Source organism: Microtus oregoni, unplaced genomic scaffold (genome assembly GCF_018167655.1).
Source record: "Microtus oregoni isolate MIOR12 unplaced genomic scaffold, Mior012 000012F_ref0000307, whole genome shotgun sequence".
In the NCBI taxonomy this organism is placed as follows: domain Eukaryota; kingdom Metazoa; phylum Chordata; class Mammalia; order Rodentia; family Cricetidae; genus Microtus; species Microtus oregoni.
In genome coordinates this window covers 27,995,894-28,008,290 of record NW_024543071.1, presented here as the reverse complement: position 1 = coordinate 28,008,290, position 12,397 = coordinate 27,995,894, and the positions used below count along the sequence as shown (strand labels likewise).

Here is a 12,397-nt window from a genome sequence, read left to right as displayed (position 1 = left end):
GTGTGTGTGTGTGTGTGTGTGTGTGTGTGTTTGCTGGGGATCCTCTGTCCCAGTCTTCCAAGCACTAGAGTTACAGGCAGGCCTCCATGCTTGCCCAGGGTCTATTATCCATGGAGCCATCATCTCCACAGTCCACCACTGACAATTTAAAGGCCACTTTTAACCCCACGACAGGAAAGGCATGCGACAGTGAAGCAGAAGACAAATCCTCATGCCCTAGTGCTTTCGGTCAGTAGAATCTTTAAACCTCTACAGTACAACAGGTAAGACAGCAGTCACTAGAGAAATGAAGAAAAGATGACTCCCTGTGACTGAGAAACTCTCAGTCTGGTAAAAGACAAGAAACTCACTGAGGTATAAAAAGGGCTGGAATATAATAAATAATAAAAGGGAATAAGAGTTCAACGATAGAGAGCTCACCTGGAGTGCTCTAGGCCCTGGGTTCAGTTCCCAAAACAAAAATACATGATTATTTTTCTTTTCAAAAATCACACATGCAATATTAATAACAGAAAAGTGCAAAGTCAGTTAAAACTTTTAAAGAACAGAATGATTTTAAGAAAACTTATTTTTAATAACTATCTCTACCCAGTCACATTTCTTAACTGTAGTCAAAGTAACTCATATTTTCCTTTCTTCTTTGTTCAGCTGATATGTAAAAATTACACATAATTATCATGTGTAATATGATACTTTGATAAACCTGTACAACTGATATGTCGAAATTATATATCATTATCATGTGTAATATGATACTTTGCTAAGCCTATATTTCCCTGTGAGCGACTGACTACAGCAAGCTTATTAACACACACATTGACTTCCATACTTCTTTTGTTGCGGTGAGACTACTTCAAATCTACTCTCAGAAATGATCAGTAATATTTTGTCACCCACAGACATTATGCTGCATAATAGCTAACACTCTTGCTCAACTTCTTTTTAGTGACTAACATGTCCAAAGCACAGAGTACTGAGCAACTGTATATTGCATACTTCCCAAACCTGCCATACTGAGAACCGCCGCCAGCCCCAGTGCCATGGGTACCTGGATACCCATGCACAATAAAGCTGACTGCAGCACATGCCTCCAAAAAAGAGAAGACAGGTTGAGTCCCATCCTTGGGAATCTTCTCATGGTCTCCCGAGCTACTTCTATTCCTACCACTTTCCTTTACAGCTATCATTTCAAAACCATTAATGACCTGCACTGTTACTAAGGGGAACAGCGGTCCTCAGTTCAGTCTGACAGCCCAGCAGCACGTGACACCAACTTCCTGCAGCTCCCTGAGTCACGCTGGCTCCTGCCCTACAGAGCCCCAACCATCCCTTTTTGTCCAGACCTTCCTTTCCATTCTCTTCAAGGTTTTCATTTTCTCACCCAAGTGGCCTCAAACCCAGCCCTGTGTGTCACTGTCGATCCAAGGAATGTACAGCCTGAGTGGTTCCCAGCAGTGGTCACAATCTTGGGAGATGACAAGGTTGCCTCAAGTGGCCTCAAACCCAGCCCTGTGTGTCACTGTCGATCCAAGGAATGTACAGCCTGAGTGGTTCCCAGCAGTGGTCACAATCTTGGGTGATGACAAGGTTGCCTTGTCAACCTGTCACAAGCGTGCCACCCCTGCAGGAAATGCTGATGATGGGGAAGGGTGTGAATTGATGTGGGGTTCCCCTCTGTGTGTTGTGACTACCGTTGGTTAATAAAGAAACTGTCTTGGGCCTGCGCAGGGAATAGAGGGAGATGGGGAAAACTAAGCTGAATGCTGGGAGAAGGCAGATAAGAGAGAAGCTGTGGAGTGCCACTGGACACAGATGCCAGAACTTTACCCAGTAAACCACAGCCATGTAGCAATACACAGATTAACAGAAATGAGTTAAATTAAAATGTAAGAGTTAGCCACTAAGAAGCTAGAGCTAATGGGCCAATCAGTGTTTTAAGTAATATGGTTTCTGTGTGATTATTTTCCGGGCTGAGCACCCGGGAAACAAACAAGTGGCCTCCATGCTACAAATTGGCACCCAACAGTGAATGACCAGGACAAGGGTGAATAAACCTCTAAACATCTATTCCCTTCTGTTATGAACTGGGGTGTCTCTAAAAGTATAATCCATTAACAAATTAGAGGCTATGAATACAAGACAAAAACTCGTGAGAGGGTAGGACATGCAACACTCTTAGGTGGAGGCAGGAGAGTTACAAGTGTGATCGTAGCTCTAGCTACACAAGAGGGAAGCTCTTGGGGGAGAGAAGGAGAAAGGGAACAAAACAATTTTTTATTTATTTGGAATCTCAGTATTTAAAATTTACTGCTTCCCATGGATGTCAATCAATCCAGTAGGATCTTAGCTCCTCGCATGCCTTTAACTGGAATCCTACTGAAACAACAGAATGAAGAGTACACACAGAGCAGAGGCTTCCTATGGCTGGATCCTCATTCCTTACACTGGGGCAGCCTCACAAGCTGGCTCTAGAGTGAAACACCACTAAGACATTAGTACTCAATGAGATTGTTACTACCAGAAAATTCAGTTAATACAGTTGGGAATCCCCAAACAACAAAGCTATTTGGTCAAGAGTCTTCAGATAGGTATGAGGGTCACACTTGATGGTAGTTATCAAAATCACAACACCATGTTCACGGGCAATCAGTTTATCCGATATCAAAATTTAAGCATCTTTTCTTCATCCTGGCTAAGAAAGCAAAGCAGCACCTATGGACTGAATCCCTCAACCCACCCTGCCACCACCGAACTCCCCTGTCCCACACAAACATCAGCCCAGGGGCGGGGCGAGGGGATGACCCCCTGACAATATCACCCACCCAGGCCCTTGTCCTTCCCCAACATCAGGTATAGGGGTGAGAGAGCCACAAGTCACTTATTCCCCAGCCTGAGGGAAGGGAGACGAGCAGGCAATGGTGCTTACACTGACCTCACCAAAGGAGTCTTGGATCACGAAGACTCCTCCCTGTCAATTACCTTCTTCAGGCTCCACTCACAAAACCCCTGATGAAGGCCTCTGGGCTAATGGAGGAAAGTGTCCATGCTTCTGTCTGTTACACACATGTCCTCCCAGGCCATAGTCTTTGTCAACTTCCACTAAACTAGAATGTCAGGCTTTCAAATTTTCACATTTAAAACAAGAATATTAAAACTTTCTAAGAAAATCACATTTTATTTTAAAAACAAAGGGCAGAAATAGTTCTGGAGTGACCTCTTGACCCTAGGGAGGGTAGCTGTAAATGTAAGGTTCTGTTATCTGAGTGCAACACTTAATCTAACTACTTATCTGGTGTCCGTTCCTTTGGTCTGGAAGCCAGTCAGCTAAGCCTTCATTGCTTGTAGAGTATAAAACTCTTCCCAGGTGCTGAAAACCTTTCTAAGAGGAAGAAAATGCTCCTCTTTGAGCAACTTCATGACAGTGGCGATTCTGACGCGGTTACGTCTGGGCTAGCTTGGCTTGTGTGCACTTTTGGGAAGTCTCGGGAGCTCTTCCTCAACATCTTTGCCTGGGATGTCCCTGCCCCAGATATAAGCAGGCTCACCCCTCGCTTGTGCCCATAGCTGGACTGTCCCTTCTCACACAAGACTTCATGGCTCCCATCTTCACACGAGGAAGGGAATGTTGACACACACACATACAGTACACACCTCTGTCTCCCCTCCTCTACCCCTCCCCCACCCTCATCAAGTATAGCATACGGGTATTTTACATATATATGGAGCTTACTATCTTTTTTTCCACTAAACTGAGTCCCACAACACAGGTTTTGGCTGTTCCTTTTTCTGTCTTCCTGCCAATTGTGACGGCTGACCTCTGTCCCCTAACCAAGGCCTACAACAGGAACTCTCAAGAAGTCTGAGGCTTCCTTGGTTCAGTGGGGGCTAATGACCTAACCAGGGTTAAACTGTGGAAAATATTTAAACAACAAAAGAGGATGTGAAGAGTTTTAATTAACTCGCACAGTGAAAAAGAGGGCTAAACTACTTAAGAAAAAGATATGAGAGGTTTCGGGTCACAGACTGGCTGCCCACCTCAAAGAAAGAAACAGAGGTTCCAAAATACCCTAGTTTAAAAAAAAATACCATTCTAAGCCAGGCATTAGCAGCACAGGCCTTTAATTCCAGCACTGGAGAGGCAGAGGAAGGCAGATCTCTATGAGTTCAAGGCCAGCCTGTTCTACAAAAGAACGTTCGAGAACAGGCTCCAAAGCTACACAAAAAACCCTGTCTTGAAAACAAAACAAAACAAAACAAAACAAAAACCAACAACAACAAGATAGATGAGAATCGTGGCAATTGTGCATCCCTCGCTCGATACTCTCCTTCCAGCGGGACCTCAAGTGTCTAACAAGTATGTCTACCTAACACCAGGCATATTATTTACTCTTTAGCCACACGGAAGACTTCATGCCACGAAGAACACATTATCAAAGGATATTTAAGCATGTGGAAGAAATGCAGACATTGTACAGGGTAAAATAAATATGAAAGACTTGTGATTTTAATTTTGTCTTTTTTTTAAAAGGCATACCTATTCATAGGTATAAGAATTGAAGCCTTACACCAGAATACTTTTAAGTAGGGGTTTTTAATTTTCTTTTTATTTTGTTCTGTTTGTTTGAGAAAATGTCTCTTTCAATAGCCCTGACTGTCCTAGAACTCAAATAATAGGCCAGGCTGGCCTCAAAATCAGAGACTTGCCTGCCTCTGCCTCCTGAGCACTAGGAACAAAGCATGCACCACCATAGTCTTAAATTTTCTTTAAAATCTGCACAGCAAAACTCTAGAGTCCCATTCAGAGCGAACGACTGAGCTTGGCGAGACACACCTCTAACCACAGCACTAGGGAAATACAGCCCATCTCCAAAAAATTATGGATTGGTAACACAAAACAGGGAGTGGGAAGGAAGATGGAAAAGGGTGGTAAGGGGGAAGGGGGCATTTTCTTTAGGCAATGACAGGCATATGAGACAAAATTCTGAAATCTGTACACGGCTGCCAGAGCTGTCCTTCACTGTGAGATGGCTTGGTTAAATCCTAGTCCCACCCCACTACTGATGCAACCACTAAAGCAAACTGATCTGTTTTTAATTTTCTTTTTATTTTGTTCTGTTTGTTTGTTGGAGTAAAGTCCTCTTTACGTAGCCCTGGGTGTCCTGGAACTCACATCGTAGACCATAGCTGGCCTCAAAAGAGATCCTCCTGCCTCTGCCTCCCGAGCACTGGGAATGATAGCATGCGCCCTACTGAGAATACTAAACTAGGCTGGCACACCTCACAAGCAGACACACCCTCCGAGTCTAAACTGATCTGACCCTGCTCTAAGGAAGCCCCAGGTCCAGAAGGAAGTCCCCACTGCTCCAAGGAGAATGTGTCACCACACCACAGCTTCGGAATGCCTTTGTGTGGATGCAAGAAAATTCCCAGGCGTGGCTGGCACTCCTGTGTGCAGTCAGCGAGGCAGACCTAAGCAGTCTGGGAAATCAGATGGGTCTCCGATCAAGTTTGGGCTCCTTCATCTTCTAAGGACATGATCTCTGGCAGCTTCACCGCCTCACAAGCCTCAGGTTGGTCTCTCAGTGAGCAGCTAAGATTTTTCCGGGATTTTGATGACAAACTAAAATATTCATCTGTGGGGCTGGGTACTTCCCTGTCATGAAAGAGGCACCTGGGTTCAATTCTCAGTACCAGGGGTAGGAAGGATAAAACAATGATTAAAATATTTTTCAGGACGAATAGTTTTTGTTAACTCATTAACATTCCGAAAGCCTAAATAGGCTTTTAACCTAATTTTAAAATAAACATAACACAGAATGAATGTCATGTCCCTAAGTTCCAAGTCTGAGTCCTCCAGGACAACCTCTTGAGAGTCAACAATCTGAGTCAATGCATGGTATCTAAGTGGATGTCTTGTTTTTCACTTGGTTATATCTACAGTGCTAGGTTTCTCCCCCAGACTACGATAAACCGCAGTTCCCGGGGACCTCTGCTAAAATGGATTTAATCGCTGAACTAAGTTTGTGAACAACATAAGATTTCTAGAAAAACCTTATCGTTTCTTCTCCAGTATCAGCCTCACTAAGTTCACACAGACAGGACAGGATGATGATAAATATGAAACCAGACACCACAGCAGAGCCTGCATCAGAAATAGAAGCACTTTTAATAAGGTCTCATAACAACCATCTCTGCAAATGATGAAAATAGTAAGTGTTGAAAATTCCTCAAGAATTAAACATATATTCTTAAATTCAGCTTCAAAAGGAGGTGGCAGCACACGGTGCCATTTCCAGACAATGGAGTACAGTTCACGGTACAGATCAGAGCCCAGAGACAATGGAGTACAGTCCACGGCACAGATCCTGAGCCCAGAGACCATGGAGTACAGTCCACGGCACAGATCCCGAGCCCAGAGACAATGAACTATAGAACACATCACAGATTCCGAGCCCAGAGAGTGCCAGTGTTGACCAGGGTTAAGTTCAAAAGCCAATAAAAGTTTATTTGGAGGACATACACTTGCTGAGATTCCACACAAACTGCTCTGTTCCCAGAAAAGACACCAACGCAGTCTCCAGTCAGAAATTCCCCAGCAGCACCTGGCCAGAGTCAGGCTCACTGATTCATTATTATCCCACAGGCAATGGGAAGGGCTATAAAGGAAGGGACTGAGTCAGAGCTAACAGTAACACTCAGGTTAGAGAATAGACTAGCATGTTCCAGTCCTAAGCACTGGCCCCATTCCCACAGGACACGGTGCCTAACTCTGTACATCCGGGTAGGCATGCCAGGTTCTGACAACTACTGTTTCGACTCTAGTAACCAGTTCTTTTGCGATAATTGTCATGTGTGTTTTCTGAGGCAGGTCTTGCCAGGTATCATGTTTCCCAGACAGATAATGGGATTCATTACTAGGGACCCAAAGGTGATCTTAGACCACTGGAACAGTTTGAGATTAACTCTGAAATAGCATCATCAAATTCCAAAGCTAAAAGAAACTTACAAATGCAGGAGAACGGCTCAACAGAAATAATAGCACTACAATGGTTAATAATTTGAAAACAACAACAAAACATTCCGATAGTCCTGCTCTACCCCCTTAGCTTCAGCTTTTCTATTTTGTGCTGTTTTCATTTTTATTAACATAAAACAGATATAACACATCTTTTCTTAATTAAAAACTAAGTCCTTAACCTTTGTGGTGGTTTGAACGAGAGTAACTCCGGCAGTTGGTGGAACTGTTTGGGAAAGATGGAGAGGTGTCTTATAGGAGAAAGTGTTTCACTGGGGAGGGGGGTTAACTTGGAGGTTTCAGAAGCCCATACCTGGCCCAGTCTCTCTATCTCTATCTCTCACTATCTTTAACTTGAAGATAAAATGAGAGCTCTCAGCTCCGGTTCACTGGCAGCCATGAAGCTCATGGACTCACCCTCTGAAACTCTAAGCGGGACCCCAATCAAATGTGTTCTTTTGTGAATTGCCTTAGTCACGGTATCACTATGCAGCTGATACTAAGACACTCACCTCCCTTCTTCCTTTTTCCTTCCCATTTAGAATCTCTAAGCCTCCATCTAAATCTTTTTGAGGTTCACATGAAGCCCGTGATGAATCCAAGGCCTTCCTAAGCCTCAACCTCAAATGTTCAAGAAGCCACTCCTGAACCCAATGTCCAGGGCATTGGGCAGACTAACTTGCTGAGCTACTCCCTCCTTTGTGGGGCTGAGATTGAGTGAGAGCCTCCCAGATGCTAGGCATGTGCTCTACTGCTGAGTTACAGCCCAGCCTGCTGGGAATAAACAACTCAAAGGGCAAAAGCAGCCACCCTCTTGACAGTTCCTTAGAACCTAGTGTTGGCGACTTGTACGTGATCATGTTCAGTCCAACATGGTGGTGCACACCTTTAATCCCAGCACTTGGGGGGAATACGCAGGCAGATTTCTGTAAACTGAGGCCAGCCTGGTCTACATAGCAAGTTCCAGGGCAAACACAGCATAGTAAGTCAGTCTCTCTCTCTCTCTCTCTCTCTCTCTCTCTCTCTCTCTCACACACACACACACACACACACACACACACACACAGAGAGAGAGGAAAGGAAAAAAGAAAGACACATAGAAGGAGAGAGAAACAAAGAAAGGAAGAAAAAATCATGTTCAACCTACCATAGCCATAAACAGTCACAAAGTAGCAGCTGTCTCAACTAATATGAGACAAAGTTTTAAAGCCTAATCCCCTTCTATGGTAAACAGCATTCACTTACAGCTTAGTGGGAATACAGAGATACACACTCGTTTATTATATAAAGAACACCACCTCTTAATAAAAGTAACGCACAGCCTATAAGCCCAAAGCCAAAGCCCCATGGCTTTATCTCAATAAAAAGGGAATAACAAATTCAAACTTTCACTAAAATAAAAACAAAATAATAAATCCAAAGAGGAAACAATAATTTCATATTGCTTCATATGGGAAAAGTCTCAGTTTACCTTGATGTTGAAATAATAGTTGGAAAGTAAATTCGCTACTGTTGGCTCCGGGTCCTGGTGCATCACAAGTCAAATGGCTACCAAAAAGAAAGTGAAGAGGTTGGGGATGAAGCTGAGGGGCAGAGCACTTGCTTGGCGTGCCCAAGGTCTTGGCTCAGTTCCCAGTACCACAAGATAAATTAAAAAATAAATAAATAAAACAAATGGAAAAGAAATTGATTTGTAAATTATTTCTGAAGTACTTTTTAAAATCTTCCAAGTATTAACTTTTAAAAGCAATACTTTGGAATTGTGAATGGCACTGCTTCCCTTCAAGTTGCCATTAAAATGATAAGATAGCAACATAATGACAAACCCATAAAAAGAAAAGAAATGAAAGCCGCACCACAGAAGATAAGGGACACTGGGCACTGTGTATACTGGAAAGCGGAGCAACTGTGGAGGCTGAGAAGCCAAAGCACAGCCACTGAAGTTCCCTCAGGGCTGAGGACAGAGAGACCAAAATAACACTGTAAAGGCAGCCTACCTAAAAGTCTACAGAAAAAACTCTTACCTTATACCATTTACAAAAATTAAGTCAAAATGGATCTGAGCTGTACAAAGTAAGATCTAAAACTAAAATTCCTAGAAGAAAGTGCAAGAACAAAGGTTCAAGGCATGTAATTTGTCAAAAGATTTCTTGGTTGTTGCTGTAGGAATTCCTACTGCCAGTAAGTAGCCTTTAAGTTACTCGCCCCACGTTCGTTGGGTGACAGATGAAGAAGGACACTTACAAGAAATCCTATACTAGTCCTTCTTCAGGTTGTGACACCAAAGACCCAGGCAACAACAGCAAAACAGACCAGGATTAAATCCAATGTAAAAGCTTCTGCACAGCAAAGGAAGAAATCAACAGAATGGAAGGCAAGCTACGAGCAGGAAGCTGCACTCCCAAACCGTAACTATGAAAGGTATGAACAGCCAAATGTAAAGATCTCTTAGCACTCAACAACAAAAATCCTAAGTAACCAAAAATTTATGCACAGACATCTCCCTGGATGACAAACAAATGGTCAACTGTACATGAGTAGATGTTCAACATCACTAATCAGGGTAAGCAAGTCAAAAAGCAAAATCAAATGTGGCCGCCTACATATTACAATAGCAATTAGCAAAAACAGACAATGACAAGTGTTGACAAGACTGTGGAGAAACTGGAACCCTTGTACACTCTTAGAAATGTAAAATGGTACAACTGGTATGGAGCACACACAGACAATCCCTCAAAAGTTAAAAAGAGAACTATCGTATGATCTAGTTTATGAAGTATATCTGAAAGAATTGAAAATAAGATTTTGAAGAGATGTTTGCATATCAGTATTCATTATGACAGTTTTAGCAATAACCAAAATTAGAAGGCACCATACTATATGTCTACTGACAAATAACTGGGTAAGGAGAATATGGTTGCCTTGTCAGTGGAATAGTGTTCAGCCCTCAGAAAGAAGATTCTATCATGTGCTGCTACATGCACGAACGGTCAGGTCATTAGGAAGCAACTAGCCTCAACGAGACAACAGATTCCAGGGACAAAGGAAAAGAAAGAAAGATGATTTCCAGGGGCTAGGAAGAGGGAAAAGGAACTGTTACTTCATAGATAAGTAATAATTTTCTAAGATGAAAAAAGTCTCAAGATCCTTTATATAAAAGATGTAAATTAACACTATCTACCTCATACTAAACATGATCAAGAGGGTGAGTAATGTGACTTGTATTTTATTAATCACAGGAAAAGGGGAATGGGGAGATTATCTGGGATTATCTAAATGAATCCAGTGCAATCAAAGAGTTCTGAGAAAGAAAAAAGGGTAGGGAGAGGAGCTGGTCAGAATCATACAGTGTAAGAAATAGTTGATTATTTCTGACTTTGGTGACAGAAGAGAGCAAGAAAGTCATCAAACTGATGATAAGTGAAAAACTACAAATATCAGGGAAAGTGAGGGAGGGGAGGGGGATGGAAAAGAAGAAGAAAAAGGAAAGAGGGATTGTGGAAGGGAGCCCGCAGCATGGAATTTCCGGATTCTTGGGATAAGGAAAAGTGTTAACCATTTCCTAGAGGCATAAAACGTCCCATGCAGCCAACTAGGAAGCAGAATGGTTGTTACATGACAACACATATCACAATGCTCAGCCAAAACCAAATAATCATCACAACTCAGCAAATATTAATACTTAAATGCAGTCTAGAACCCAGCTGCACTAAAAGAAATGGAAATCTAGACATAGTGGTACATATCTAATAGTCCCAGACACTGAGATAGGAGGACTCTAAGTTTGAGATCAGTATAAGCCCACAGTCTCTCCTACCCCTCATAAAAGGAGAGAAGGAGAAGGTGGTGGAAGAAGACAAGTAAAAGAAAAGTGGGTGGGGGTAGGAATGGCAAGTGAATCCCAGCAGTCAAGGGTCATCTGTAAATCTTCATCAGGAAATAGGACAGATATCTAAAATTCTTGAAGAAACCACTAAAGTAACACTTAAAGCATTTTCCATTTTTTGAAACAGATACATGAATACCAGAAAATACAACCAAAAATGGTGAATGGTCTATCTTTAGTCAAAGGGGAGATGGAAAACTATTAGCCATTGTGCTGGATAGTTTTATATAAATTTGACATAAGATAAAGTCATCTGAGAGGAGGGAACCTCAGTCAAGAAAATGCATTCATCAGGTTGTAGGCAAGCATGTAAGGTATTTTCTTAATTAGTGATTGATGGGAGAGAGCCCAGCACATTGTGGGTATTGATATCCCTGGGCTGGTGGTCAGGGATTCTATAAGAAAGCAGGATGAACAAGCCATGGAGAGCAAGCTAAAAAGCAGCACCCTTCCATTGCTTCTGCATTGGTTCCTGCCTCCAGGTTCCTGTCCTAACTTCCTTCAATGATAAACTGCAAAATGAAAAATATAAGCTGAAACAAACCCTTTCTTACCCAAGTTGCTTTAGTCATGGTGTTTCATCATAGCAATAGTAACCCTAACTAAGAGACCAATGTATACGCAACAACTTTAAAAATAAATAAAATGAACAAGGAGAACAAAAAAAAAAACAAGAAAACAAAGGAGAAAAGATAGTAAGCTCATAAAAGCAGTTATATAAACTGTTCCAAATGGAGGTCCTGGATGTTTACCAGTCCAATGAATGAAGCCAGCAACTGTCCTACATTACACAAAGGGATACTTGTAGTTTAGACTCAGGTGCCAGCATCATACAACGAGTCCATAAAGTCTGGATGGCAAACAGGCCATACTATGCTGGGCAAAGTGCAGTCAACATTCTGAAACATGACTCTTACAATGAAAATGCTGATGCAACTTATGCAATTACATACCTGAAAGAATAGTAAAAATACATGCTTGTTCAATATACATATATAACTAAATTAATTAAGGGGAATATGTGTTTGACTGCGTCATCTGTAGTACTCTCAATCTGTATATATTCAAGTTGGCCATCATCGTTTCTCTAGAACATCCCAGAAGACAAACAACATCCATTTACCTCAGTCATGCTGCTACTTCTCTTCATCAGTCTTCCATCCAGTCTAGGAGAAAATAAGTAAATTAAAGTACATTCTTCATACAATGAGCTGCTTTATAAGGAAAAAACAAGGTCATCACTACCCCCTCCTTATCTGCCCACTGAGAAATAAATGTTCTTCCCTCCTTTCCAACTTCACCCCAGTTATCCTGGTGGAGAGACCAGGTTTGTGATTGGGCAAACGAGCAGAGCAAGCCTGTGTCTGGTGCACCCAGACCTGTCTACGGACATATCATCAGACTTCTAGGCAAGGACCTAAGGACACAGCCCGTCTCCATTCACATTAACTGCTAACTTACTATTGAAACTGATATGGTGGGCAAGCATATTTTTC

The 12,397-nt window shown here is 42.3% G+C and overlaps 1 protein-coding gene across 7 annotated transcripts in view; it reads right to left on the bottom strand.

Annotated features, from left to right (window-relative positions):
- Sgms1 (sphingomyelin synthase 1) overlaps positions 1 to 12,397 on the bottom strand; it is a 261,385-nt gene that overhangs the window by 113,392 nt on the left and 135,596 nt on the right. For 6 of the 7 annotated variants that reach the window (XM_041661109.1, XM_041661108.1, XM_041661114.1 and 3 more), the window contains one exon: positions 12,025 to 12,067. The exons of the other annotated variant lie outside the window; for it this stretch is intronic. The gene's annotated coding sequence lies outside the window, so the exon portion shown is untranslated. The remainder of the gene's footprint in view (positions 1 to 12,024; positions 12,068 to 12,397) is intronic. 7 annotated transcript variants of the gene reach the window in all.